This window comes from Cannabis sativa, chromosome 8, assembly GCF_029168945.1.
Source record: "Cannabis sativa cultivar Pink pepper isolate KNU-18-1 chromosome 8, ASM2916894v1, whole genome shotgun sequence".
Taxonomy (NCBI): Eukaryota; Viridiplantae; Streptophyta; class Magnoliopsida; order Rosales; family Cannabaceae; genus Cannabis; species Cannabis sativa.
The window spans coordinates 25,194,133-25,218,607 of NC_083608.1; the positions used below are offsets into that span (position 1 = coordinate 25,194,133).

The window sequence follows — 24,475 nt, forward strand, 5'->3', positions numbered from 1 at the left end:
AGACAGAACAAGGATCACTTTGGAAACTACATGTAGATGGGTCGTCTACAGAGCAACTTTCTTTTGCAGAAATCGCCCTAATCACTCATGAGGGCAAAAACTGCACGAAGCTATAAAGTTTAGGTTTTTCAGCCTCGAATAATGAATCAGAGTATGGAGCACTCATTACTGGACTTAAACTTGCTTGAGAAATATGTGTTGAATACCTAGACATCTATAGGGATTCACAATTGGTCATCAATCATGTTCTGGGTGAGTATATGAAACGAGGAGAAAAAATGGCAACCTATCTCAGCAAAAGCAAGGATCTCTTGGCACAATTCGAAAGGTACACAATAAGACAGATCCCAAGGGAAGAAAATGCAACTGCGTATGCTTTAGCTCAGTTGGCAAGCAGCACAATGGTCGACAAAACAAACCTAGTCCCCATTGAATATCTCAAAGAGCCTAGCATCACCTGCATGAAAGAAATTAACATTTTGGACAACATAACCACTTGGATGACCCCGATAAAACCTTACCTTGAAACAAGAGCACTCCTTAGTGATAAAAATGAAGCTTGGAAAATGATGAGGAAGGCTGCATGGTATTTAATATTGGACGGTGTGATGTATAGGCATGGATTTTCTATCCCCTCTTAAGATGTGTTAGCAAGGATGAAGCTTCACGACTACTGTTAAACAATATCCATCTAACCCTAATAAAGTGTTTAGCTACACATGTTCATTGAAGCATAATTACACATATTAACTTTAAAAAAAGAGATGAAAAATAGAGAAGAGAAGAAGAGAATGCTGAAAACCCTGAGCAGTATGCCTCCAATAGTGTAGTTGATCTCTCAATCTGTATATGAATTCTCTCTTTTTTTTTTCTCCCTGAAATTGCTTGATGAAATCAACTCCCTTCTTCCCTTTATATAGGCATTGAAGGCCTAAAAATATGGAAAAAAACGCACATGTTTAAATTCCCATTCGGATTTAAATTTTTGGGAAACCTCAAACGAGATATTTTTTCTGCTGCGTCGACTGATAGTATTTTGGCCATAACTCTCTAAATATTGCTAGGAATTGGACAATTCAAGATGTTCCGGAAAGATAAAAGAGAGATCTAGAACTTTCATGTTTGGACTTTTTCCAAAATCTAATCAAAACATCGTTGAATTTAGGCTTGAAGTTTTAGCTTTATTTTCTTGCACAATTTTCTCTATTTTAAATATCATGATATTTTTATCTTTTTCCCATTTTTTTCTCTGATATTTTTCTAATCTTCTTCTATTTTAAATCTGCACAAATAAAATATAACAAATGTAAAAATGCTCCAAACATGATTAAAACTCAATTAAAAATAAACTAAACTTAATCTAAATTAATACTAAAAATAACCTAACAAATTCCCCCAAACTAAGCTTTTACTCGTCCTCGAGTAAAACACTAAATAAACATTAAACAAGTCAATCTCCAAAACATGAGTAAATTTCAAGTAACTTCAATAACATGATTATGAAAAATTTCACTTATACATACAATCCAGAATTTCAGTTCAATTACACCCTTGACAGATTTCAATTTATTTTCATTTAGCTCATGAAACCATAGAATGCAATTAACTAACAATTAAACCACTTTATGCATGCTAATTAAAATCATCAATCCACTAACCCAAAATTCTATATGCTTGCAATACTTACTATTCTCCACTAATATAAATTAATGCACAACCAAGAATGAGAAGGTCTTTCTAGGCTTGTAATGTTAGGCTTAGGTAAGGGTAGATGAAATTGTCATTTAGGCTTATCTATACTATAAGCTTCTCCAATCATGTCACCCAAAATATTTTTCACACAATCCCAATACCTCTTTTTTCTAGTTGTATGAAAGAATTCTTTTTTTTTTTCTTGTTTTTTTTTTCAACAAGATTGCAACAACTTTATATTTATCTTTTTTTTGGAATTTGACACTAGTTGTTAGCTTTTTTTTTTTTTTTCAAGTTGCTGCCAATCTAAATTTTTTCACATTCTCTCAATTTTCGCACTTTTTCTCATACACATACAATAAATTTCCCATCCAAATTCTCCCAAACTAAAGATCTACTTATGGTATGAATAGGTTTGAAATTTTGGATATTTATGGGTTTATCTTTTTAGGCTCAATATGTGTAGAACAAATAATAGGTTAAGACTCAAAAAAGGGTAACTAGGATAAAAATTACAAGGAGGGCTTGAAAGGCACAATCGATCCAAAAAAATTTACATAAATCACTTTCCTAGTCATGCATAATTTATTATGTCGCCTTAAATAGTAAGCAAGCAAGTTCTAGAATTTTCCAAACAACTTTCCACATGTCCCAATTAGCATACATAAACCAATTCAATTACTAAAAAATTACCTAATATGACTCCATGTTCTTTTAAAGTACAAAATTGAAATTAGTCAAGAATGAAATATCACCAAGCACAAGAATTTTTCAAAAAAATAAATAAACTTTTCAAATCATGCTGCCTACCTACTTTCAAATTTACTCACATTAAGCAAATTGACTCACAACAATAAAAACTAAAAATTAAAAATTAAAAGACATAAAACTTAAAAACAAAAAAAAACTAAAAATAAAAATTTAAGTCACCCCCCAAACTAAAGTGACACATTGTCCCCAATGTGACATTAAAGAAAAAGGAAAGGAAACTTACCTGGGCGCCATGTCAGTATGACGGCGGTGGTGGCGGCGGGTAGAATCCACCTCTCGCATCCATGAGGGCCTTTGTGCCAAACGAAGAAAACTGACCTCCAATGTTGCAATTTTTAAAGCTTTCCTTAGATTGAGAGTCACCTTCATAATTTTCACACAGCAGTCTTTTCATACGTCGTCGAAAAGTTCGAAAGCATTTTTTAGACTTCCCTTTCTTCTTGTTGGTAGCTACTTCTCGATCATCCTTTACAACTTCCACTCGACAACAAGTAGGAATTTCAGTTGCGGCAAATACCTTGAAAGTCTCTTCTTCTTTTTGAACACGCAACTTTAACTCCCCCTTCTGTACATCAATTAATGCTCTTCCCGTTGCTAGGAATGGTCTTCCCAAGATGATAGGAATATTCTCATCTTCCTCCATGTCAAGTATTAAGAAATCAGCAGGGAAAATGAACTTACCAACCTTTACCAAAACATCTTCAATTATACCCCGAGGATGAGTCAAAGAACGATCTGCCATTTGTAAAGTAATTGTTGTGGGCTTGGCTTCTCCCAATTTTAATTTTTTGAACATTGATAGGAGCATTAAGTTGATACTGGCTCCCAGATCACATAAAGCTTTTGTTTGTATAGAACCCCCTATTGAGCATGGGATGTTGAAACTACCCGGATCTTTTAGCTTGGGTGGTAGTTTCTTTTACAGGACCGCACTGCACTCTTCAGTAAGTACCACCATCTCAAATTCTTCCAACTTTCTTTTCTTAGATAGGATATCTTTCATGAACTTCAGATAAGTTGGCATCTGTTCCAAAGCCTCTATGAATGGGATGTTGATATGCAGTTTCTTGAATATTTCAAGGAATTTTGAAAACTGCTTATCTATCTTATTCTTCTGAAGTCTTTGAGGATAAGGAATTTTGATGTGATGGTCAATGCTGATAGGGGGAGAAGTTTCTTTTTGATGAAGACCATCAGTAGTCTTCTACTCTGTTGTTGTTGGGGTTGGTGCCGGTTGATCTTTAATTTCTTCATCCACTGGCTGTACCATATCAGGCCCCTCATATTTCTTTCCACTTCGTAGGGTGATTGCCTTGCAGTTTTCTTTAGGATTCACTTCGGTTGTACTAAGCAAGTTTCCCTGAGGACAAGTTGCTATCTGAGTTGCTAGATGCCCCATCTGAGTTTGCAAGTCTTTAATGGAAGATCTCGTCTCTGTCATGAATTGCAATAAAAAAATCTGTCTGAAGACCAGAATTTCCACTCGAGCTTTGTTACTGAGTCTGTTGTTGGTTCTGTGACTGGTTCTAATTTCTCTGTTGATAGAACCCATTATTCCTTCGATTTTCTCCTTGTTTAAACCCACAGTTGTTGTTGTTGTTGTTGTTTTGAGAGTAATTTCCAATGGCTTTTGCTTCATCCATTGGTAAATCATTTACATCTTCTTGACATTCTGAATAGGGATGAGGACCTCCACATAGCTCACAAACCACTTGAGCTTGTTTTACTTGAATAGCCATCAATTTTGTTAGGGCCTCTGCCTGAGTTGTCAACTTGGTAATAACATCCACTTCATCACTTCATACATACCTGCAACTTTTTTAGATGGACCTCTTTCTGTTGACCATTGTTGATTAGTCATGGCCATCTCTTCAAGTAATTCAAAGGCCTCATTAGCACTTTTCCTCATGAAAGCTCCACCGGCAGCGGCATCTATGAGTGTTTGGGTTTCATTCATCAATCCATTGTAAAAGTTGTGCACTTGCAGCCACTTCTCAATCCCATGATTAGGGCACTTTCTCAGTAAGTCCTTGAATCTCTCCCATGCTTCATAAAGAGATTCACTGTCCTGCTGGGTGAAGTTGTTGATATCAGCTCTCAGCTTGGCAATCTTTGCAGGAGGGAAGAACTTGGATAGGAATTTCAGGGCCAATTCCTCCCAAGTGTTGATAGAATGAGTTGGTAAGGAAATAAACCAACTTTTGGCTCGTTCCCTTAATGAGAATGGGAATAGCCTTAGTCTGATGGTGTCATCGCTAACTCTGTTCATCTTGAATGTCTGGCATAGTTCTTCGAAGTTGGCGAGGTGCATGTTTGGGTCTTCTGACGACAGTCTCCCAAATTGGACTGAAGATTGGACCATTTGCAGTATGGCTGGCTTGATTTCAAAAGTGTTGGCGTCAACAGCAGGTGGCCTTATACAGGATCGGGCCCCTGTCAAGTTAGGAAGCAAGTAATCCCCCAAGCTACAGTCATTATTGTTGTGTCCATTAGCCTGGTCTTCTACGCCTCCTTCGTTGTTCCCATTGTTATTGTTGGCGTTGTCAGCCATGACTCCTTCCTGATCTCTAGTGCCGCTCTTTCCAATTTCCTCCTTCTTCTGTTTCTTCTACAAGTCTTTTCTATCTCAGGGTCAACAGGTAATCTGGCAATTAGACCTTGACTTCTCATAAACTATTGAACCTGAAAATAAAATAAGATCTCAAGACAAACAGAGTTAGTACTCAAATTGAAAAGAAAACCAAATTAGAACAAAATTTAATTTTTTAATAATATTAACTATCACTCCCCGGCAATGGCGCCAAAAACTTGTTGCGATAATTTGCACACGCAAGTGTACGTACCGTTTCAAGTAGTAGACTCACCAGGAGTGAGGTCGATCCCACAAGGAGTGTAGTTAAGTACGTTAAAATTTAACTTTTAGTTTTATTTGGTTAAATAAAAATAAAGAAAGAATTAAGAATAAGAAACTAGTAAGAAGCAATTATTCAAGAAAATTGAAAGTTAATAAAAATTAGGGCTTCGATTTCAATTGTTTCTATTGATTATGACATAATATGATTATTTTCCTAATATTAATTTCTATGCAATAGCAGGTTTACTAAGGTAATTTATAGTCTTCTCAGATATATAAATCTCAATTACATGCAAACTTTCTACTCTCGTGATAAATTTAACATGCAACAGGCATTAAGCATAAAAATCCTATAAGCTATCCAAACCATATAGGTACTCTCGTCCTATATCGAAATTCAGTTCTATTTTACTATAGCATATTTGACACTCACTTCTCAGATCTCGCATCAAAATCATAGACAGTTAATTGGTGGCCAGACAATTAAAAGTAATTAAGCACAAATAAAATAGAATACATAGAAATTAGGGGGAAAATAAATCATATTAAAATCATAAACAATGTTAAATAATATCCATCTAACCCTAATAAAGTGTTTAGCTACACATGTTCATTGAAGCATAATTACACATATTAACTTTAAGGAAAGAGATGAAAAATAGAGAAGAGAAGAAGAGATGAATGCTGAAAACCCTAAGCAGTATGCCTCCAATAGTGCAGTTGATCTCTCAATCTGTATCTGAATTCTCTCTTTTTTTTTCTCCCTGAAATTGCTTGATGAAATCAACTCCCTTCTTCCCTTTATATAGGCATTGAAGGCCTAAAAATATGGAAAAAAAATGCACATGTTTAAATTCCTATTCGGATTTAAATTTTTGGGAAACCTCAAACGAGATATTTTTTCTACTACGTCGACCAATAGTATTTTGGCCATAACTCTCTCAATATTGCTTGGAATTGGACAATTCAAGATGTTGTGGAAAGATAAAAGAGAGATCTAGAACTTTCATGTTTTGACGTTTTCCAAAATCTTATCAGAACATTTTCGAATTCAGGCTTGAAGTTTCAGCTTTATTTTCTTGTACAATTTTCTCTATTTTAAATATCATGATATTTTTATCTTTTTCCCATCTTTTTCTCTGATATTTTTCTAATCTTCTTCTATTTTAAATCTGCACAAATAAAAGATAACAAACGTAAAAATGCTCCAAACATGATTAAAACTCAATTAAAAATATACTAAACTTAATCTAAAATTAATACTAAAAATAACCTAACAACTACTTACCGAGGTCCACGAAGGTTTTTGTAGAAATCACGCTGGGGGGGAAGAGCTTATCCAAGAAGATACTCAGGAAAGTTATTTTTGGCCGACCATGATAGGAGATTCAATGGCCCATGTTAAAAAATGTGACAAATGTCAACGGTTTGCTAAAATACCCCGAGCTCCGCCCAATGAACTAATCCAAATGCAAAGTCCTTATCCATTTATAATTTGGGGCATCGAATTGATCAGACAATTGCCAAAAGGTAAAGCAAGGGTCCAGTATGCTATTGTGGTCGCTGACTATTTTATTAAGTGGATGGAAGCCAAGCCATTGGCCACTATAACTTCCAAAAAAGTTTTAGACTTTGTAGTGAAGAATATTATATGCCGGTACAAAATTCCTCAAAAGATTGTGTCAGATAATGACAAGCAGTTTGATAGTTAAATGTTCACAGACTTTTACTCAAAGCATAGAATCATCAAAAGCTTCGCTGCAGTAGCTCACTCCCAGGCAAACATACAATTCAAAATAGTGAGCAAAACCCTCAAAGACACCATAAAAAATGTCTTAAGGAGGCTAAGGGAAATTGGCCTGAAGAATTACCTGGGGTGCTCTGGTCGTATGGAAAAATTGAAAGGATGAACACTGGTCAAACTCCCTTCGCATTGGCTTATCGCTACGAAGCCATGCTACTTGTCGAATTGGAACCACTGTCCCATGTAAGAATGACATACGACCAAGCAATCGATCAAAATCTCCTAGTAGAATCCCTAGATCAACTTGAAGAAAAAAGAGATCAAGCCAACCTAAGATTACAATCCTACCAGAAGAAGGTGGCAAGATACTTCAATAAGAAAGTAAAGAAAAGGAAATTCTTTGTAGGGAATTTGGTGATGAGAAAGGTTTTTCTTAATACAAAGGACAGTGTGGCAAGTGTGATCGACTCGAGTTGGGAAGGGCCATATCAAGTGACCGAAGTCACACAATTTGGAGCCTACAAGTTGGCTCAGTACAACAATTAAATGCAGCTCGTTCCAGTACCCAGATAATGGAGTGGGGAACATCTAAGAAAGTACTATCAGTAAAAAATGTCATTCTTAAATGATGTCTTTTGGATGGAATCCCTGTCCAAAAGCCTTGAAAGTTTTGTAAATGCTAAGGTCCAATGACCATTTATATTGCATTTTCATTTTTAATAAATGTAAGTTACCCATGTAACCACACATTCCAACCAATTAATGAGAAAATAAGATTACATATTATTTACTGAGATTTTTGGAAAACAAATTATAAGAAATTAGAACTAAAAAAAAAGTAATTCAAAGACAGAAAAAGAACAACGCTTAGAGTTTTTCATGTGGTTGGGGCGTTAAAGAACCTTAGTCCACGAGTCGATATTATTGTGTATTTTAGCTAGAAAATCTTTTGGGAAATACAATAAGTATATCTTTTCTATTTTTGCTTGAGCAAATATTGTAAGAGAGTTTTGTCATCCCAATTTTTGCCCACATGACGTAGCATGTCCACATAGGCAAGATTGATGCCACGTGGAATACAGCTTGTCAGCAAGAAGGCCAAGTCATCATGCACAACATATCAGTCGACGGGAATTCCAAATACTTAAACGAGAAAAAAAGACAATGAACTAGCAAACTTAAAAGGTGTGGCCGGACCCCTAGCTGGCTGTATTGCCAGCATAGGCCGACCAGCCTTCAGCAAAGGAAGGGTCGGCCAGTCTCCCTCCTAGCAGGCACTTTCTGTGCCTCTACAGCTTACATTCTAAACATCACTTCTAGTCACGAATTGGGCCTCAACGACCCACAAAAATAGGAGATAAACTTCATTTATTTACCTATTCTTGGGGACTAATGAACATGTTATTTATTATTTTAATGTGTAACAAAATAAGGGATATCTCCTCATTTTAAGGTATATGAACCTATCATTTCTCGTAAGCTATCCTATATAAAGAGCACTAAACTAAACCTAATCTCTCTAAGTTCTAAGTCTCAAGTTCTAGGCTCTTTACGCTCTGAAGCTCTAAATTCTAAAGCCCTAACTCTCTCTCTCTCTCTTCTACACGCCCTAAGCAAAGTAGAAGAGACTAAGTCTCTCTCATCTTACCACCTTGAGATTTCCCTTTTGATTCTCACTATTGTAATCTTAAGAGAGCCACTTTAGAATCCACAACACTCGTGATCTGAGTAGTATTATCTCTAATATCAATACAACCAAAAGAGGAGTAGGTCATTACCCACTATCTAAGGAGTCCGAACCTCTATAAAATACAATCTCCCTTTTTATTTACTTGTTCTTATTGTGTACACATGGTGATATCAGTCATAAATACGACTTCACTGTGAGTTGGCCAAATTTGAGGTCAACAATTTGGTGCTTTTATTGAGAGAATTATTGATTGATTTGATCTATCACCATGGTTGTAACAAGGAGAACTCTGACTACAACTCCTGCCTCATTGGGTCTTCTTCTAGACCCCATGAAAGCTAATCCTGATGTTCGTGTTCCATCCACCACTACGATCTCTAAAAATTCGAAAGATGTGGCCAACCCTGCCAACTTGATAGGCACAACAAACTTGACCAACGCAAACTAGTCAGTCAAGTCGACCCTGCCAACCCGGCTAATCCCAATGACCAGCCTCTGCCGTTCAGGGTAGATCTGCCATTGGAACCTCGTACTGAGGGTTTAACCAATGTGGAGCAACCCCCGGGCACCACTACTAACTCTGGTGCTTGGTATTATGTTGGGAAAATAGGGCCAAGAATTGGCGAACTAGCCATTGGTGAGCCTCATGTGGATTTAGGAGAAGATTTTGAACTGACTAGACTTAGAGAGGCTATCCGCAAAGTTGGCCAAATGGAAGAACCATGCGCTGTTGGTTGCAATGTGTTGGCACAACAGAGACGCAAATTTTTGAGATGGATGGATGCCTGCCTTAATAGAGAAGCTAGCGACCTGATAAGGTAGTTCAATGAAAGAGCTGCCAGGAAAGGTCAGGATTTGATCAGAGATCCTCTCCAAGGGAGACTAGTCGACAAATCGGGCAGGGTCTACAGACAAATAGTCCAACCAGGTTCTATAGGAACCAGGAAGAATCTTCTCCTGCCCAAAGGTGGACAAGTCCTACCACACAAATCTAGTGGCGAGAGTAGCCAGACTCTGGCAACCAATGGCTTAGGGGCCCGGCTAGGGATCTTTGGCTCAAAAACACCCCCACTTGGCTAACCTTTAGCCAGCCAGCACCTTGCGATGCACATCTAGCTGGCTAACAGGGCGATCGAGCTTCCTCTCCGAAACATTCGAGAGCAAGCCGTCCCAAGGCCCATCTTTAACCAGCTAGGTACGGGAACAGGTGGAAACACCCAAGACAACATAAACTCGAGAAGTGAATATAATCACTTCAAGTAGTTAGATTCACCAAACTCCAATAATTGGTGTGATCTACCCCTATCAACACACAGGTTGTACCAACCAATTAGGGGAGAATGGGTGGCCAGACATTGCCCAACATAGAGCTGGCCGGCCATGAATAAATACCTAGGGTAGGGCTGGCCGGTGATGGCCAGTTGGCCTTATCTAGGGTTGGCAGCCAGAGCTAGATTCTAGGCCTAGGACTAGCCGACCTTAAACATACCCTTTCCCAGGGTATGGTCAGACAGGTCTTGGCCAATCTAGGGCTGCAACCCAATTAAGAAAGGCCAATAAACCAGGCTCCTGCAACATCAGATCTTCTATGCAAGCACAATTGGATCAAATAAGAGACATGATAAAGGGCTTGGCTTGCCCAAAGCCATTAGACCTTGAACTAGATTGGTCAAATGGATCTCCATTCTCGCCATACATCAATGCCTTGCCCTTGCCCAAGTTTAAGATACCGGTATGGAAAATGTATACCGAACGAGAAGATCCTCCAGCACACATAAAGTACTTCGAGATGTAGACTGATCTCCCAAAAGTTAATGGTGATGTACGGTGTCGAATCTTCCCGGTAACTTTGTTAGAAAAAGCTTAATAATGGTACTTTAAGTTGGCTCTAGGAAGATTTAATTCTTGGAATGAATTTTCTCGAGGATTCTACACTCAATTCTCATCCTCAAGACTGATACCATCGCAGCTGGAAGACCTTGTCAAGGTTAAACAACGACAAGGCGAACCTTTAAAAGATTATATCCAAAGGTTTATGGCCGATGTCACCATGGTCAAAGGCCTAATAGAAGAAGGCCATTATACGACCATACTAGGGGGCATCCTTCCCTTGAGTGACTTTTGAAAAGATATCTAAAGGATCTCAACCAACAACATAAAAGAGTTCCTTAAACAAGCAAATGACTTCATAAAGTTGGTGGAAGCTGTCAGACAAGCCCAGACATGGCAAGTCAATAACAAGCAGTCTCAGGGTGCTGTACAACCCCAAGACCTGCCAAACATGAAGGCCAGGAGTAGCAGTGCTGACCAGACCTCCAGTAGTAAGAATACTAGGGGCAAGTGCAACAACAACAATTCTGGACATAATAGTGGCAAAAAGGGGAAGTACAATACTTCTCCCACACCACGAAACCAGAAGGAGAAGGAGAAGAAGTACATATGCTTCACCCTCCTAAGAGAGAAACCTGAGACCATTTACATGGCCACTCAGGCTACTGTCCCATTCAAGAAGCCCCCTCATATCAGAAAGGAGATGAGCAAGATAGACATGTTAAAGTTCTGTTAATTTTATAATGATATCAGTCATAACACCAACGATTAGAACTTGAGGAGGGGGATTGAATTCTTCATAAAGAAAATAATTCCCACTTGCATCGGTATATGCAACACGACCAAGCTCAGGCACAAGTTATCCAAAACAGAAATCCTATGCCACTTCCAGTGGTGGGTCACTTGGGGGTCATAATTGGCGGATCCCATATTGTAAGCGAGAGTCGCAAGGCTAGGGAACGCTATGCTCGGACTCTTCTTCACTGTTACGAAAATTATTAAATAATACGCAAGTGCACGCAATCAAGTAGTAAACTCACGCAAGTGAGGTCGAACGACAGGGAATTAGATTAATTACTACTAAATTATATTTATGATTCTATTTGGCAAATCAATACTTTTTATGATTCAAAAAGAATGAAAGTAATTCAAGAAATTTAAATGACACAAGTGAAAATTGATCAAGATGAGATTAGGACTGAACATTTTGAGCGGATTGGACCTGAACCCGAGCAACCCGCCCGAACCTGAACTGGTGAACCTACAATTTTTTTAAAAAAAAAAATGTTCGGGCGGGTCGGGTACAACCCGGTACCCTTCAGGCGAGTTGAGTTTTCAGCCTCGAATAATGAATCAGAGTATGGAGCACTCATTACTGGACTTAAACTTGCTTGAGAAATATGTGCTGAATACCTAGACATCTATAGGGATTCACAATTGGTCATCAATCATCTTCTGGGTGAGTATATGGCATGAGGAGAAAAAATGGCAACCTATCTCAGCAAAAGCAAGGATCTCTTGGCACAATTCGAAATGTACACAATAAGACAGATCCCAAGGGAAGAAAATGCAACTGCGTATGCTTTAGCTCAGTTGGCAAGCAGCACAATGGTCGACAAAACAAACCTAGTCCCCATTGAATATCTCAAAGAGCCTAGCATCACCTGCATGAAAGAAATTAACATTTTGGACAACACAACCAGTTGGATGACCCCGATAACAGCTTACCTTGAAACAAGAGCACTCCTTAGTGATAAAAATGAAGCTTGGAAAATGATGAGGAAGGCTGCATGGTATTTAATATTGGACGGTGTGATGTATAGGCATGGATTTTCTATCCCCTCTTAAGATGTGTTAGCAAGGATGAAGCTTCACGACTACTGTTAAACAATATCCATCTAACCCTAATAAAGTGTTTAGCTACACATGTTCATTGAAGCACAATTACACATATTAACTTTAAAAAAAGAGATGAAAAATAGAGAAGAGAAGAAGAGAATGCTGAAAACCCAGAGCAGTATGCCTCTAATAGTGCAGTTGATCTCTCAATCTGTATCTGGATTCTCTCTTTTTTTTTTCTCCCTGAAATTGCTTGATGAAATCAATTCCCTTCTTCCCTTTATATAGGCATTTAAGGCCTAAAAATATTGAAAAAAACGCACATGTTTAAAATCCCATTCGGAAATAAATTTTTGGGAAACCTCAAACGAGATATTTTTTCTGTTGCGTCGACTGATAGTATTTTGGCCATAACTCTCTCAATATTGTTAGGAATTGGACAATTCAAGATTTTTCGGAAAGATAAAAGAGAGATCTAGAACTTTTATGTTTGAACGTTTTCCAAAATCTAATCAGAACATCGTCGAATTCAGGCTTGAAGTTTTAGCTTTATTTTCTTGCACAATTTTCTCTATTTTAAATATCATGATATTTTTATCTTTTTCCCATCTTTTTCTCTGATATTTTTCTAATCTTCTTCTCTTTTAAATCTGCACAAATAAAATATAACAAATGTAAAAATGCTCCAAACATGATTAAAACTCAATTAAAAATATACTAAACTTAAACAAAAATTAATACTAAAAATAACCTAACAAATTCCCCTAAACTAAGCTTTTACTCGTCCTCGAGTAAAACACTAAATAAACATTAAACAAGTCAATTTCCAAAACATGAGTAAATTTCAAGTAGCTTCAATAACATGATTATGAAAAATTTCACTTATACATACAATCCAGAATAACAGTTAAATTACACCCTTGACAGATTTCAATTTATTTTCATTTAGCTCATGAAACCATAGAATGCAATTAACTAACAATTAAACCACTTTATGCATGTCAATTAAAATCATCAATCCACTAACCCAAAATTCTATATGCTTGCAATACTTACTATTCTCCACTAATATAAATTAATGCACAACCAAGAATCAGAAGGTCTTTCTAGGCTTGTAATGTTAGGCTTAGGTAAGGGTAGATGAAATGGTCATTTAGGCTTATCTATACCATAAGCTTCTCCAATCATGTCACCCAAAATATTTTTCACACAATCCCAATACCTCTTTTTCTAGTTGTATGAAAGAATTCTTTTTTTTTTTCTTGTTTTTTTTTTCAACAAGATTGCAACAACTTTATATTTATCTTTTTTTTTGGAATTTGACACTAGCTGTCAGCTTTTTTTTTTTTTTTTTTTTTTCAAGTTGCTGCCAATCTAAATTTTTTCACATTCTCTCAATTTTCGCACTTTTTCTCACACACATACAATAAATTTCCCATTCAAATTCTCCCAAACTAAAGATCTACTTATGGTATGACTAGGTTTGAAATTTTGGATATTTATGGGTTTATCTTATTAGGCTCAATATGTGTAGAACAAAGAATAGGTTAAGACTCAAAAAAGGGTAACTAGGATAAAAATTACAAGGAGGGCTTGAAAGGCACAATCGATCCAAAAAAATTTACATAAATCACTTTCCTAGTCATGCATAATTTATTATGTCGCCTTAAATAGTAAGCAAGCAAGTTCTAGAATTTTCCAAACAACTTTCCACATGTCCCAATTAGCATACATAAACCAATTCAATTACTAGAAAATTACCTAATATGACTCCATGTTCTTTTAAAGCACAAAATTGAAATTAGCCAAGAATGAAATATCACCAAGCACACGAATTTTTCAAAAAAATAAATAAACTTTTCAAATCATGCTGCCTACCTACTGTAAGCGAGAGTCGCAAGGCTAGGGAACGCTATGCTCGGACTCTTCATCACTGTTACGAAAATTATTAAATAATACGCAAGTGCACGCAATCAAGTAGTAAACTCACGCAAGTGAGGTAGAACGACATGGAATTAGATTAATTACTACTAAATTATATTTATGATTCTATTTGGCAAATCAATACTTTTTATGATTCAAAAAGAATGAAAGTAATTCAAGAAATTTAAATGACACAAGTGAAAATTGATCAAGATGAGATTAGGACTGAACATTTTGAGCGGATTGGACCTGAACCCGAGCAACCCGCCCGAACCTGAACTGGTGAACCCACAATTTTTTTTTAAAAAAAAATGTTCGGGCGGGTCGGTTTCAACCCGGTACCCTTCAGGCGGGTTGAGTTTTTAGAAGTACCGAGTTTCGGGTTGACTCCGCCAACCCGCGCGCCAACCCGCAATTTAAATATTCTATATATATATTTTTTTATTACATTTTATGTATATATATTAAATTATTTACCCATTTCTTTATTATAAATTATAATATATTATTTGTGGTGCACAAACACAACTTCAATATAGTTGCTCTGTCAGTACTCCATTATAAAGTAGTACGTTATATTCTAGTGCTTATATAATAAATCAGTTTGTTCTATTCTCACAACGAGCATTGAGCCTTTCGAAGGAAATAAACAAAAGAACAGAAAATAACGATGTAAATTTGATTTAAATCAAATTAGTTATCTCACATATAATTACTTTATTGTTTTTTTTTTAAACATATAATTACCTTATTTAGAACATTGGATGCTCTAATAATTAACCTCGATCGTTAAACAGAAAACTTATTTAGAATTAATAATATTAAATAATTACATTACAATAAGCACTGTCATAGCTTATATATGGTTAGTAAAATTTCATTTACTATTCATAAAAAAAGTCTCTATTACAAAAATCACTTTCTTAATAAATTTATACCATTTTATCCAAACAATTCCACTTTATACTTGAAAAACCCTTCCCATTTATTTTATTTAAAAAATTTAAAGAACCTAAAAACTTATTTTTATTAGTTTTGAATAAAAAATTAATTATTTTTTTAAAGAGTTGACTGGGTCAACCCGCCAACCCGGTCAACCCGACCAAGCGAAACCCGCCAACCCGTGACCCGCCAACCCGTGCCCTATTCGGGTCCGGGTTCAGTTTTATTTTGTTTGAACCTGAAACCCGTGAACCCAAAACCCACGAACCCGAAACCCAACAAACCCGCCCGATGTTTAGCCCTAGATGAGATAATAGGGAGGAGAATCCTGTTGTTTATTTACCTAACTGTTAATGCCTAATTGCTATCCTTTTCTTGAAGTGAATGACAGATTATAAATTAACCTAACTCTTTTCAGATATTTTAGGTTCTAAATCATATGCTCTCTAATTAATCTCTTAATTAAACTAACATGAAATCAACATTAAGCAATAATCTACTTGTCACATAAGTCATGTGAATACTCTCGTTTCACATAGAACATTGATTATCAAATTTTAGCATTCTCAATTCTCACTTTTCAGATTTTGAATTGAGATCATAGAACATGTAGAAGGTGATCAGGCTTACACATGGAATTAAACACAAATAAAGATAATTTCACAATCAAGAATGGAGGAATGACAATTATTCATTAACTTGGCAAAAACTTTAAACAACATTTATCATCCTCCCTAAATGGAAAATTTAGTTCATAATCAAATCCATAACCATTCCTAAAACAATATTCAGCATAAGGAAATTAAAAAAAGGAACAGAGAAAGAAACTGTTGGTGGAATGACTCGGGATCTTCACTTTGCTCCTCTTGCCGCTCTTCACTGCGTTTTAGGTCTCCAGATCGCTCTCCTTGATTTCCAATCGTAGATTTCTATTTATATCTGATTTTTAAGGTTCGTTGGACAAAAATACCCCCGAGCGTACGGACACTCGCCACGGCGACTGGAGCTTGTAAAAACCGTGCCTCTGTCTTGACTTTATGGCCGCGGCCAGAAGTGCATTTGGCCTGAATTTGGCGTTTTTCTTGGCTCCACTTGTCTTTTATTGCACTTTTGCATCCCGGGGCCTCCATTACTCTGAGGAACCTGAAAACATAGAAAACAAGCATAATTTCGTCCTAAAACATCGAAAAGCAAACATAAAAGTGATCCAAAATATAGGCTAGAAATAGCCTAACAAATTCCCCCAAACTGAATCTTTACTCGCCCCCAAGTAAAGCTAAAACTCAAACGGAAATTAAACAATGCAATCGATAACTAAACCTTCAAATGATTGAACTATCACTACCACTTGCACAGCTTCAAGCAAATCTATAACCAGAATTTCAACTCAATAACTCTAAGAACTGACTTGGATGCACAATTCAGAAGTAAGCAATTCATATGGACACAAAACACCTCTTTTGACAATCATATCATAGTCATTCTACACTCTCCGACATTCTGCTAACCCATGTTCAATAAGCTTGAGTGACATACCTTTCTCCACTAATGTTGACAATCCTTGTTCGGAATCAAAAGGTCTTAGGTAAAACGGGTAGATGAGAAGTTATTTAGGCTACATTATACCATAAGCACAATTACACCAAACAAGCACCCACACTTATCCATTTTTTCATCCCAAAGAATTAGTAAGAGATTACACTTCCTTTTTTCCTATGTGCCTACCTCATTGTTCACATTTGTTTATCAAGAAGACATTATCACATTAATTTTTTCTCTTTTGTTTTTTTTCTTTCTTCTTTCTTCTTACAACAGAGGCACATCATATAACAACTATTTTTTCAATCTTTTACTTTCAAAATTATTCCCCACTTACAACAATTCATTCCCCCAAACTTGATTAAAACTTATGGCATAACAAGGTGCATTGAGAATGAAAATAGTTAAAGATAACGAATTATGCTTAGTTAAGTGGTGAAAACTTTTGAAATAGGCTAAGGCTCAACTTTGGGTAAACTAAGGATAAAATTTTTCAGGTAAGCTCGAAAGACTCAATCGATCCAAAGAAAATTTGCCTAAATCATTTTCCAAACAAAATCATCAAGGATTTCGCTTCAAGAGAGTATGTCAAACAAGTTCTATTCCATGTCAAGCCAATCATTCCACAATCCAAGTAGAATAAAAGTGATACACATCAAAAGTAAATGTTTTACATCTAGATGAACAACCTTTTAACACAACATCCAATTCAATTCAAAGAGTTATGACTCAAGCACACGGTTAAGATTTCAATCCATTGCACAAGTAAACAACAATAGCTCAATCAATTTTCCAGCTCAGATATCAACACATGACACTAACAAAACTCATTTTATTGAAATTCTAATAAGGGAAATTTTATTTACACCCCAAAAATTGTTAAGTACACCCCATTTTAATAATTTTTATTTTATATAAAATTTATATATTTAATTTTACTAAGTATTTTTAATTTTTTTCTTTCAATTTATATTCTTAAAAAATATACCTATTAAACAAAATTAAATTACATTTTAAAAATTATGACGAAAAAATTAAAATAAAAATTTTTATGAAATTTTCTTAAAAAAAAATAAAAAAATATATACATGAGTTAGAAAAAATTATGAAAATGAAATCAAAATAAGTATTGAAATTAACATAAAATAATGTGAGGAAAAAATTTAAAAAAAAATATTCAGAGTAGTTTTTAAAAATTATTTAAGTTTATATTTTTTTTAATAATGGGGTGTATTTATAATTTTATGGGGTACAAATAAAAGTTCCCTTCTAATAATTAAGGTCAAAAGACCAAAATGCCCTTAGGGCCAAAAATTCAAGCATATCCACTCACATGGGCAAAAATGACATTTCACATATAATACACCCAATTAATTTTAGATTTCACATAAAATAAAATGCCAACATTTAACCCCAAATTGCATTTCGGGCCCGAACCCCGTTCGACCCGAAATACCCGGTTGTGACTATACCGCGCCAACCTGTCAGAACACACCTGAAAAGACAACACAAACATACTATATAATAGTATAGTTCTATTAAGCACATAATTAAATTAATTTCATCATTTTACCCTTCTCGGGTCATAATTACTAAAATGCCCCTCGCTCACCAACGGGGTCTTAACATAGTATGAATCAAATAAATTCTCATATATTGAACTATATAATAATATAATTCCTCAATTATTCATAATTATTTAATTAGAATTTTTCTAATCCATTTCTTAAATCCATAGTAGAGTCATGAAGAATTAACAAGTTAAAAGTTTTATTTGTTAAATTTTAGATCTATCTTATTAGGAGCTTGAATTTTATAGACCCATGATCCCCGCACTACCTAGGAATATTTAATACTAGATTACAATAATTGATTATTTAATCAATTAATATTCACATTATTATTTTTTCAACTTTAAGAATATTCCACTAAGTTCGTGAAAGTTAGAAGAAAAAAAAATATTTAAATTATGTTTTTAATTAAATAATTATCTCGATATATTTATTTATTTAAAAATAGTATTTAAATATAATTTTTTTTATTAAATATGGTAGAAATAAAAAAGATAACAAGATTTTAGATCCATCGGGCTTAAACATACAAAAGAGAAAATAGCATGTCCCGACAACTGTCTTTAGAGTCTTGGTTACATATTTTATTTTTCAAGTATTAGCATCTCTGTTCGAGTATTGCATGGTTTTAGATGATATTTTTATTGTTTTGTTTGCATGATTATATAATAATATTTTTTTTTTTTCAATTTTTGTTATTTTTTATTATTTTTCTATACAAAATTATATGCATGTTGAGTTTTTTATGTGTAAGAATATTTTAAAAATAAAATTCGGTTGAAAATTGCCTGAAAATTGAAAAGAAAAGAAATAAAAAAATAATAGTAAAAATGAGGCTTAAACTCTTAAAAAGTAGTATTTTTTTTATACCCGAAGAAATCCCAGCCTGCCGACCCAAATTGGCCAATTCCTTCCTCAACCGATAGCCACGACATGTGGCTCTCTCCCATTTGTGCACTGGCCACTAGCAGGGGCTTGTTCCCCTCCTCCTTCTGCATGCACACGTGACGAGCACAGCCTATCTCGGGCCTTCCATTTCTTCGACCTCCCATGCCTGAGAGTGGGGCTTTCTCCACCATGGTCCACAAGCCACAAAAAATAATAGAGCATTGCTATTGGGCACCAATGGTGCCTATCACCCTTAAGATGTGTCGCCTTACGATTGGCGAGCGATACTCCCTAAAAGCTATTATATTAAACTATATGAGACCCGATACTAAATTAGACCAATAATGATATTGACACGTAGGAGGGTGTTTGACACCACTGGTGCCTTTTAGCATTTCTCAAAATATTATACCTTTTTATTCAGCACATGCCACATGTCATCTAATTGTCCACTTTCTCTCATCTTTAGCCAATCAATGATTGACACGTGGTCGAGGTTCACCACATCCACCAATCCGAACACATCATGTGGCACTCTGAAATTAACTAATGTATATTTATATTTTTTTTCGAAAAAAGTTAAAGGGCACCAGTGGTACTTAACACCCTCCTATGTGTTAATATAGCTATTGGTCCAACTAAGTATCGGGTCCCATATAATTTAATATAATAGCTTTTAGGGAATATCACTAGCCAATCGCAACGCGACGTGTCGAGGAGGTGCTAGGTACCACTGGTGCCTAATAACAATGCTTATTTTTTCCTCATGTAATTTGTAATAAGTTTAAATTGTACATTATTCATTTTACCTTCCTATAAATAGAAGCTTAGGTTTTTAAAATTTAGTGCAGTTTTAGACAGAGAAATTTAGAGAAAATGCTCTAAGCATTCAATATTAGTTTATCGATTTTTCTTAATTAATTTTCTTATGGGTTTCTAAATTCTCTTATTATTAAGGTGGACGATAAAACCTAGTGTATTTAATTAAGTATTTATTTTTATGTTGATTCTCAGTATTATACATATGTTAATGATTTTTGCTTTTTTAAATAATTTTGTTCATCATTAATATCATGTGTTTTTTATAGTTAAAAATTATAAATGTTTGATTCTTTATTTTATATTAAAATAATATTTTTTTTTTGATTATCTATACTTGCATTAAATTGTTTCACATTTAATGTCTAGAAGTTATAATTTTAAAGCGAATAAAAATCTATTTTTGTTAGAAAATAATTAGTTTGATTACTAATTAATTATGAGGATCAATATAATTATAAATCTTTCTATATACACTTAGGTGTCATCTGAAATCTGAATAATTTCTCTCAATATCATTAAAAATACCTGTTACTTGTCATTTTCACCTATTAAAATATTTTACTTTGTTACCAAAAATCTCATCATTTTTAGAACTAGGTTAGAATTTTAATAATTTAGATTAAAAAAAGTATTTTCTTCGATTTCATGCAACTCCCATGGGTTTGATATCTCGTGTTTTACAATCTCTACACTGCAATAAAAAATATGTGTGCTTGCGAGTTGATAAATTTAAAATGTACCATTTTTGGTCCAACAGTGGCTGTCTCCAAGAGTTCTTCTCTCTAAATCTTTGTAATGTCTTATAGCGCATTCAATAGGATCTGTTGTGCTAGATGAGATTTGACCTTCCTTCTCCATATCATGTATTCACCAGATCTATCAAACCTATCAATATCAATCTTCACATTATTCATGTTATTACAATAAAAAATAGATAGAGATATAGTTAGAGGTATTTCTATTAGATCGTTCAAAGGAACATCTATTAAGTCTTTAATGTCATAAACTCTCTACTGGAGATCAACTTCCTCTAGCCTTTGTTTGATTCTTGATCACTTCTTGAGTTGAATCTTTAGCCAATGTCTGACTCTAATAATACTGGTTGGATTAGAATACTCAATCCCTACACTAACTCACTATACACATTAGATCATCAAGATCATAATCTGACATTTGCATTCAATCAAACAATTAACAATTATGAGATGCAAGATTTCTCATACACATTCGAATTACAATCTTTAAACACAAACTGATTTGATCAAGCTTCGAGGGATTAATTTACATTCAAATCGGTCAGAATTAGCAATTCAAACATGAACAAACATAGCAATCATAGTAAAAAAAATAAACAAAAATGCAAAAAGATAGAATAAAACACAGAATTTTCTCGAGGTTCACCCTAGCTAAATCATAGAGTTACATCCCCGTTGAGCTTGCCATAGGAACCAGGGACAGACCTACTCCTATCAATGTGGGGGCTATAGCCCTCACTATCAAAAATATTATCTTTTAAAAAATTAAATGTCATTTTTTTAATTTAATAATTATAGACCCAAATAAAAAGGAAAACTTACAAAAATACTAGAATTTGGGTTAACTTTTACAAAAATACTGTCACACGGAAATATTTTCAAAAATACTGTGTTTTTATAAAATACCAGTAAAACACAAAGCAGAACAACTCAAAACAACAGTAGAACACCAGTAAAACACTAGTAGAACACCAGTGAAAACTTGACACAGTATACTGCAGTATGAAACTTATAAAAAAACACAGTAAAAAAGTAAAAAATACCGTCAGACAGTATTTTTGTAAAAAAATAGCAAAAGTTAGTATACTATGTAAATTTCCCAATAAAAAAGCCCCCACAAAATTAAATAAATCTAGTAAGAGTAATTATAATATAAGTATAAATATTTTTTAATGATAAATAAGCCCCCAGAAAGTAAAAATTCTGGATCCGTCACTGATAGGAACTGGTTTGTTTTTGCACTATAATGAGTCTTGAATTACATCAATGGTGTTGAAGATTCCAAGTCACAAATTGACTGGTAATTAATCTACTTGATCACACTCGTCCTCTTTCAATCTTTCTTTACAACTTTCTCCCTTTCCTTCTCTAATTAACTCCATTCTATTTTTCTCTCTTGAGATTCTTCTCTCTCTAGCTCTCTTGGAGCTCAATTTTTTCTCAGGCTGTGATTATGTAATCTCAGTTGAGAAGTTTTGCTATTTATAGAAGCTTTAGTAGTTAATAGAGTTAGTTTGGTTAGGACAGTTAAGTTGCCACCCGATGCAACTGACTCTAAGTGAGATAGTCTAATTATTTTTCCGCATGTTCATTGAGCTTGTAAAGGGATTTAATCCAACAAGTGGAATATTGTTTTCTTTCTTCTGTTTTTGTTTTGTTTTGTGTAGGATTGAATTTGAGATCTGAATAAATTATGGAATGGTATGGTATTTAGATTTTTTTTTTCTTTTCGTTAGGGTTGGTGTAAATCTATTTTTTAACACCAATTGCGTCAATTTTAAACCAATAATGATAACATTTTGATTTGTTAGTTGAAAACTGATGCCAATTAGTAATTGTTTGTGTCAACGGCATACACGTCAATTCTATCAGATGCTTTTGCCATAAATGTTGCTCCCAACGGCATACACCGGTGTAGTATACTATGACCATCGTTTTAGATATAATATAATGTATTAATATATATTACTTTTAATAGGAATCTTTAGAGTTACACAATTACACTTATGAAGCTAGAATTTGGTCAGATTGGAGCTATATATATATTGACTTTGCTACATACCATACCAGTATCATTATGGCAGTCTATGATCATCATGTGCAAACGAATCAAGTTGAAATAAATCAAATATATAAATTTATGCCTTCATACCTGTTTCTTTTTCATTATCATTACCTATATATTTCACGTACCAAATTCTATGACAAAGAAATGAAAAAGTCAGCTACAGCCTACAGTACAGCTGCAGAGAATTAGATATAATTTAGAACAAAGTCGTATATGTATCCCAAAATTTGGGTTGATTTTAAGAATTTTCGTAGTAGGTTTCTTCTTTCTATTCCAATCCCCAAAATGGCAACTTGATTCGGAAACCATTTAAATATCTATTCTATATAAAGTGTGCCTATATAACTGAATTCTTGATTTATGAGAAATTCACTTTTTATTTATATTTAATAAAATAATAAAATATTATTTATATATAATAAAATAAAAATAAAACAAATTTCATTAATATTTGAACTGATATTTGATGCTAATTATTCAAGAGTCACAATCCTCTTTCCTTCTTTATTCGAGAGTAATATATAGGTAAGTTTTGATTATATAGCCATTAATATTTGAACTGATATTATTTATCTTTTTATTAAAATTTCTTCAAACTAGAATTCTAAATTGCATTACTGAGAACAAAAAAAAAAAAATAATTTTAAACTTTAAGCTGTAATACATATAAAATGTATAAGATTTTTTCTAAACCTAAAATCTTTAATTTCATAATAATTAAAAATCATTTATATGTTTTTATTTTTTTAAAAATACTTGAGCTTACCAAAACCTATAAGAACAAAACCAATGAAGAAAATTTTAACAAAAAAAATGAACGAAAAAAAAAGTGTCATAAACATTATTGAATAATGGCAATTGCCAACACAAGAATTTCAGCACTTAAAAATTATACTTATCCTTAGACAAGATTATCATCTTTCAATCCTAAGAATATAAATAATGAACAACACCTCATTAGTTATTCTAGGAGAATGATGCTTGGTAATGTCAAAAAAATCATTAGATGATAATAATATTTCTCTAACAATGATACCCTAAGTAAGAACTAAGAAGTATTGTAGCGTTTTATTTTTAAGAACATGAATAATATTAAGACAATTGGATTCCACAATCAAGCTCTTATTCTCCTATTAAAAAAAAACCCATTAATATACATGTAAATGATTCTTAGTTTTACAATAATAAATTATTAATAAACTCACAATTTCATAAAATTATAAAGTAGTAATTTCAATTAATTTTTAAAAATAATTTATAATTTTTTCAAAGTATTGGTTATAATTATTATTTCCAATTTTATAAAAAATAAATATAATTTTTTTTTAAAAAATAATTATTAAAAACTTGCCATAAAATGTTATTAGATTGTTACCTTATTAATTTTTTTAGTGCCCATCAATGGGTATTACCCATTTAGAAGTGTTCTAGATATATAAAGTATTTTAACTAAAACATTTCACATTATAATTTGTGAAAAAGAGATTTTTTATCTACAACTTTTAGATAGATGTTATCTTCAATTATCAATAATTTAGAGATTGATT

At 33.9% G+C, this 24,475-nt stretch overlaps 1 non-coding gene across 1 annotated transcript; it reads left to right on the forward strand.

Moving 5' to 3' along the window:
• Positions 1–4,460: 4,460 nt before the first annotated feature.
• Positions 4,461–4,567, forward strand: LOC115718318 (small nucleolar RNA R71). The gene has a single exon (XR_004011897.2). It is a non-coding gene; the product is annotated as a small nucleolar RNA R71 (small nucleolar RNA).
• Positions 4,568–24,475: the final 19,908 nt, after the last annotated feature.